The sequence below is a fragment of the Lupinus angustifolius genome, chromosome LG15 (assembly GCF_001865875.1).
Source record: "Lupinus angustifolius cultivar Tanjil chromosome LG15, LupAngTanjil_v1.0, whole genome shotgun sequence".
NCBI classification, from domain to species: domain Eukaryota; kingdom Viridiplantae; phylum Streptophyta; class Magnoliopsida; order Fabales; family Fabaceae; genus Lupinus; species Lupinus angustifolius.
Genome location: NC_032023.1, coordinates 4,943,396 through 4,950,666, shown reverse-complemented (window position 1 = coordinate 4,950,666; position 7,271 = coordinate 4,943,396).

Here is a 7,271-nt window from a genome sequence, read left to right as displayed (position 1 = left end):
CTTACTCTACAACTCTAACACAAGTCTCATATAACATGATAATGCATTAGTTAAAAACAGTTTTAACAGAATATGGAATCTGTCCAAAACATCAAGAAAATGCATGAACATATGAGATGAAATGATGAGAAATTAAACATGTAATGCCTCTCAATCCTAAAGCATAGAATTCTCTCTTTTCTAATCTCACAAATGCAATGTCATATAGATGCAGCAATTAACACGAAATATGCTCTAACTTTCTTAAAATCTAACATGCAAGTTATAGCTTGAGTTCTGAAAACGCAGTTTATAAAGAATCAATTCTGCAGCCCAGTCAATCGATTAAATCCTTGGTTAATCGATTAACGTGTTACAAAATTGTAACTGATTCGGTTTTCCAAGTTTTCTGTTCCAACTGCTTTTCAAAAACTTATGTTAATCGATTAAAACACACCTTAATCGATTAAATTCATATTTCGAAGTGTATTTTCAAATTGCAAAACTAAAATACGTTATGCACTTAATTTATACATGTTCAACACTAAGTTTATGCCGATGCACAGATAACATGTATATATATTATGCATGAACATATTATGAATGACATATCTCAAAACTAAAATGATTTAAAGTTTTATGCATATGAGACATGTATTGAGTTTACCTAAGCCTTAGACTCAACCTAAACTAATTACTAGTCTAAGTCTAATACCAATCTTGAGACTTAAGCACGTTGATTTGTTGATGATCTTCAAGCTCTTATGAATCACAAGTTGTCCTCATCAAAACCAAAACACATAGTGAACAAGCTTTCCAAAGTGCTCCTCTTGACATGCGCACTTTCATTTTAGAGTTTCACTTATCACCTAGGAGACCCTATTCCAAACCCTCGTGTCCTTAACAATATTGAAAGAACAAATTCAATTATTTCTTGGAGTTTTTTTAATATCGATACCCTGATTTTTTTAATAACAAATGCACATGTGGTGTTTCTATTTAGTACTAACAATATGTCAGTGCGATATAATTAAAAACAAGAGACCTAGTCCAATATATAACATTGACATTTTCCTTCATTTTAATACTAAGCCATGTGAGTAGGGATGACAATAAAAACCGAACCCGTGGGTACCCGCCCGAACCGAACCCGAATTTAACGAGGAAAACCCGATGTGATTGGGTTCGGGTTCGGGTTTTACCCAGGTTTAAATTTCGGGTTCAGGTTTGGTATAGCAAAGACCCTAACCCAAACCCGCCCCAAAGTAAGGTAATTCAATTTAAAATTGAAATTTCTATCATTTGCCAATTGTTTTTAATTTATAATGTTACTTTATATACTATTGGATCTTCAAACATAAAAGAAATAAAATAATACAAAAGAAAATAGAAATGTTAGAGTAAAATTACACGAAAATAATATCATATTTTCCTTAATACTTTATCATTTTCGGGTTTTTTTTCGGGTTCGGGTTACCCGAAACCCGACGGGTTCGGGGATGGTATTTTTATTTTCAACCCCGTTGAGTTTGGGTTCGGTTCGGGTTCGGGTTTTGAATTTCGGGTTCGGGTTTGGGTATGTGCAAACCCGACCTTGACCCGCCCCGTTCCCATTCCTAAACGTAAGACTTCATATAATAATATATTTCAAGCATCCCCAACAATCCTCATCTTGATTGAAATAGACGAATATATCAATTTTTTGGAAATCTATGCAAAAATCTCTACCTTAGCAATATTATGTTGTACCTTGCTCAATGCCTAATTCTCTTTAACAACTTCCCCACATAAGAGTATGTTCCTCTTCAACATAAGTCTTTTTAGGTATCCTTGACGATGTTACCAATAGCCTAGCTCTCCAAACTTGTAGTGTAGCTTCCAAGATTGTTGTCTAAGGCAACACATTGCATAGCTCTTCATTGCTAGGACACAATTTGATATTATGGAACATATACATCAAAGCTCACCAACAACCGCTCTCTTCAATACTCAGCTACCTGAACCATGGAGCTTCCTTGAAAAGTCTCAGCCACTGCCACCATTGTTCATTCCAATAATCATAGTTCAAAACAACTATCAAACTCCATCATAAGAAGGATACCAACAGTACAAACTTTGTGTCAATGTCAACCAATGCCTTTGTCACACCCTTGAATCCAAACCAATGCTCATGTCACACTCTCCATATCTACCAATGCTTATGTTACACATTGCATCCAAGTCAATGTCCTTGTCACACCTTGCATCAAAATCAGCCAGCACCCATGTGCTTTTATGGATACGCTAGCAATTAATATCCTTCACTATGACGCAGCGAACATGCCATAAGGATACTCCACTTATGATCTTAAATGAGATCATCATCTCCAACATCTAGAGAGACATTGTCAGTATTTGTCTCTGAGTACTTGGGTCCCTATCTCCACCATAGTCCCAACCAATACATGGACTTCTAGATCAAATACATTTGCGGCCCCACCACAATTCCACCATGTGTCCTTCTTCTTCAACTCATTTGGTTTATCCTCGTGCAATGCCTTTGATAGACTTTGTCCAACCAACACATCTTTTACCCTCCTTTGCCATAATCTAGCGCCTAGGCTAAGAGGCATCTACCTATTGACTTTGATGTCACTTGTTGGACCCGACCATGGCTGAGGAGTCTCCAACCATCAGGGAGTCCCATTGTTATTGGGGCATCGAAGAGTGAAGAGTCACATTTGAGACACCACGTATTGAACCAAAACCTTAAGGCATTGGTTTCATGAACATTTTCCACTTATAAACTCTCTCACTCATCCTCTTATATCCAATGTGAGACTTTACACTTGAATATACTCAACAATCTTCCCTCAAAGTGATATGTTCATTTAACATGGTTCATGAACGTAAATTCATGAATTGTTTGGACATGCTCAATATTGGTAGATACGATTAGCCCGAGGTAGTGATGGTCATGATAGTGGCATAAATTGGAGTTTCTAATTTACGTGGAAGTGTGAAGAAGATAAAATCCAAGGTACATATTTATGAGAATGTGACTTAGATCGTTAGGCCTAATGCTACTTTGTTTCTATTACATAGATATGTTACAAATTGTGTATTGTTTTGCTTAGGAGTTTTCTTTGTAACTTAGGCTAGTATACAAGTCTCTTTAAATCACGTGGTTAGATGGATAGAGTGGGCATACATAACACTGAGAATATAGATAGTGTTAGTAAAGACACTTCTGAGTAAAATTCTACTTCAAGGGAACGAATAATTTCACACCCGCCTTGTTTGTGTCCTGTAGTTATTTCGTCCACATTAGGTAAGCCTTATGAATCTCTCCTTTCTTGCTTGTGTTTTCTTTTATATTCTCTACTTGTAATTTCCATAACACGTTTATTCTACAAATTTTACAAAGTTACCATTAAATCTTAAGATATTAAATTAATGTTATATGGAAATTATAGTAAATTTGAACTTTTTAAAAAACTAGTTGGTTGAAATATAAAAAAATGACTTTCCTTTCTCTGCACAAAGTAGTGTTACATTTATATAATAAAATTATAAAAAACATACTCAATGTGATTTAACTCTCCCAAGGTCATTTGATCCAGGAATCCAAATCAAACAACTCAAGCAATCGAGGGTCTTCAAGTATAAAAAATAACCTTCAAATGAGCATAACAAAGAACAAATGACACCAATAGACCAAGGAAAGAGTTCCTACCAACATGGTTGTATCCTAGGATATGGCCAAAACGTTTTGTCCCTGGGGGACCTGTCAGGCCTTGCCATGAGGCCTGTAACACCGTGAATTTTTTATGTATGTTTTATTAATTATTTATTTTATCAACGATTAACCGGTATGGATTTAGGCTAAACCATATTTGAATGTTAGTCTTGTTTTGTGATTTTCTATTTTGTGGTAAATTTTCATAATTTTATGCGACGAAAGATTTTTGAGCTGCTGTCGGGCCCAAATTCGCCCGAATTCGGCCCAATAACGTGTTTTTGAATTTCGTAACTCAGAATCGAATTCCGATTGTGCCATTGACTTCAAAATATTATTTCGAGTCAAGATAGACATCAAGTTCGTTCAGAACACATTTCTAAATATTTTTCACTTCGAATTCCGTGTTTCGAAGTTCTAACCGTAAACCGAAATCGGGAGATTTTTATTATCCGACTGGGTATTAGCCGACAATACTTGGGCCAGGTTTAATCTAGAATGTGTCGTCAAAAAGGTCACATCACTTTCATATAAGAGGTTTGCTTGTTAAACAAACAAAATTACATATTCTCTTACACAAAATCCCTAAAATTACTCACATATCTCTTACACAAACAACTTTTTGAAAAATCATTGACTTTTCCCCCCAAATCTGATTTCTCTCTTTAAGGAGCCATATCCTACCTAAGAGAATACCTTGACATTTCAAACTCTTTCTTCTCTTTGCATTCTCTAAGAACTCTCAAGGTATTCTTCATGGCTTTTCATTTTTATTTCTTCATCTCCTAATATCTAACCATTAGATGTTTATGAAATTTTAGTATGATGTTTATAGGTATGTTATGAATATTTTCAACCGCTGAAATGTCCTAAATATCTTCCTAACTCTTTTTATGTTTAAAACTCCAAATAGATATTTTCTTGAACTTAGAAAATTATTTTGAAACCATGAACTCTTTGTGTTCATGAGGTTGTTTTATTTTATGTTTAGAAAGCTTGTATGTTTGCTGGTATTTGAACATGGTTAAATGTGATAGTTGTATATCAAAGGAACCTTTAAGGAGTTTTCCTAACCATGCAAAGTTTGAACTTTTCCACTTGTTTTTTGCTTGAAAAACCATAGCCTTGGACAAGTTTAGAATAATATATTTTTATTGTTGAAGTTTGATTTTGTTTCAAAGGGGATGATTTTGTTATCAAATGAACCTTTAAAATGTTTAATGATAAGTTGAAAGAGGAAAGTTTTCCTTAGCATTAGGTCTAAATCATGGCCTATATGTGTTTAGGAAAAGTTTAGTTTCTAACTTTGAAATCCAAAATGTTTATGGATGAGTTTTGTGAAAAAGTGTTGTTTTAGAATATTATGAGTTAAAAGTTGGTTAGTAAATGATATTCTTTGACTTCCAAGTTCAAGTAATGATTTGGAATTCAAGTAATGATTTGGGATAAAAGATGACTTGTAAAAGTCTTGACTTTATAAACTTAAAGTGTTATGAAGTAAAGGATGGTTGATTTGTTGTAAGATGAACATTGATAAGGTAAGCTTACTTTAACGTGGTAAGTGTAACTTAAGAAATGTTGATTTAAATGTTGTTTAAGTATGAGAACAACACTATCAAGAATGTGTTGAAATGACCATGAAAACATATTATGCAAAATAGGAAATCTACTTAAGATGACTTACTTTAAAGTGGTAAAATCAATTTGGGAGATTTGGATTTAAAAGTGTAGACTTGGATTAAGAAACTTACCTTAAAATGGTGAAGTATGGCTTACAAAGTCTCCATAAAACATATAAATCTATGAGGTGATAAAAGTGTAAACTTTATTAAAAACTTATCTTGGAAAACGTTGGATATCGGGAACACGACTTTCAATGATAAATGAGTTCAAAAATATGAATCTTGGACCAGATGGATGAAAGTCTTTGAGTTCATGAAATATATTAAAGTGTTAAACAATGTTTTTACTTTAAGGTTATCAGGTAAAAGTTATTCGCAAATCACTAAATTGTTTTGTGTGTTTAGTTTCGAAGCTTTCGAAGTTGGACGATCAACCCACTCTCTCGTAAAGGAAATCGACCATGCAACAACCTAAGGTGAGGGAGAATACATTGCGACATAGTGGTGTCCGAATATGACACCCGGATCTCCTAAACTATCTCAAAAGTTTGGAGTTATATTTGTGTATTAAGGAAACCCGTACTTAATCAAATATTTGTGTTCATGGATTTTGTATGGATACTTTCTTAAGTTGTATGCTTAGGATAGCTTAAAATATCAAGTATTGTGGTAGTTATCCATGAAGCATCACCACTTGGGAAACTAAAATGCATAGGGATCGAAAACAACGGAGAGTTTCGACCTGGTAGTCCAAAAGGGCGAGGAAAATGGTCCTAGGAACTGGACCACCTCGCCTGGGCGAGGGAGAGGTAGGAAATGAGGCCCAAGTTGACGCTGGGCGAGGGCTAGAGGGCCCGTTTTTGGCGCCCGGGCATGGACCAAACAGGTATTTTGACCAATTTTTGATGGATTGGTCGCTTGAGCGACAGTTTCTCGTTTGGGCGAGAATTTAGGGAGAGAATTGAGTCTGTTTTGATGAGTTTGTCGCTTGAGCGACAGTCTCTCGCTTGAGCGAGAGACATACAATAGTTTTGACTGTTTCTGATTGTTTGATTGCTTATGCAATAGCCCTAGCTTGGGTGTGAAGTTTATTTACACTTGGGAAAGACCGCGACTCATATGATTGAGTCTGGTGCCCAAAATCAACAAACTTATACAAGTACCTTTGTTCTTGTGCATATTTAGGGCAAGGTTTTCGACTGTGATGTCGTGTTTAGGGCAATGCCCAAAAAATATTACATGATACCATGCAGCGAGGTTGTCTGATCGTAAGAGGCTTGGTCATATGGTCGTCTAGGATATTCAGCGATGGTTCGTAGTGGTAAGGATGTTATTCCTCTATTACGTGATGACATAAGATCGAGGTCCCATATGAAGCATTCATTTGGGAGATGTCTTAGGTTGGGCCAATCATATAAAAGAGTGATTAAAAGATTTAATTGGCTTACCTCGGTTAGTGTGCATACTCATTATGGATAATGAAGTAGTGGAAAGAAAATTTACGGGAGACAAACGAGCCCCGAGATGTTGAGAGGGACGACGATTCGTCAGCAAAGTCTTGAGGGTGAGTCTAGGTGAGGCGAGTCCCTTGTATTCCTGGATGAGGTATTCTATTGGATCAGACAGTTCTCATAGCGCAAACTAGACGATCTCTGACAACCCCTCTTTATAATCAGGATCGATGAGAGGGATACCCAGAAAGTGTTTGATACGACACCGTCCTGAAATGGACAGTTCTTTGGAACAGATCGATCATATATCCTTGCGAGGAATAGTTTGGTGCGTTCAAATCGGCTTGTTATGGGACCTATACTCTCGGTTATTTCCGAATAGTTTATTGGGAGGATATTGGTGTAAGGATGGATGAAATAAACACACCATTCATACATTGAGCACGTAGATATTAATCCTCATGGTTTGAGTTATAACATCATTCGTCATTTGCATTTATG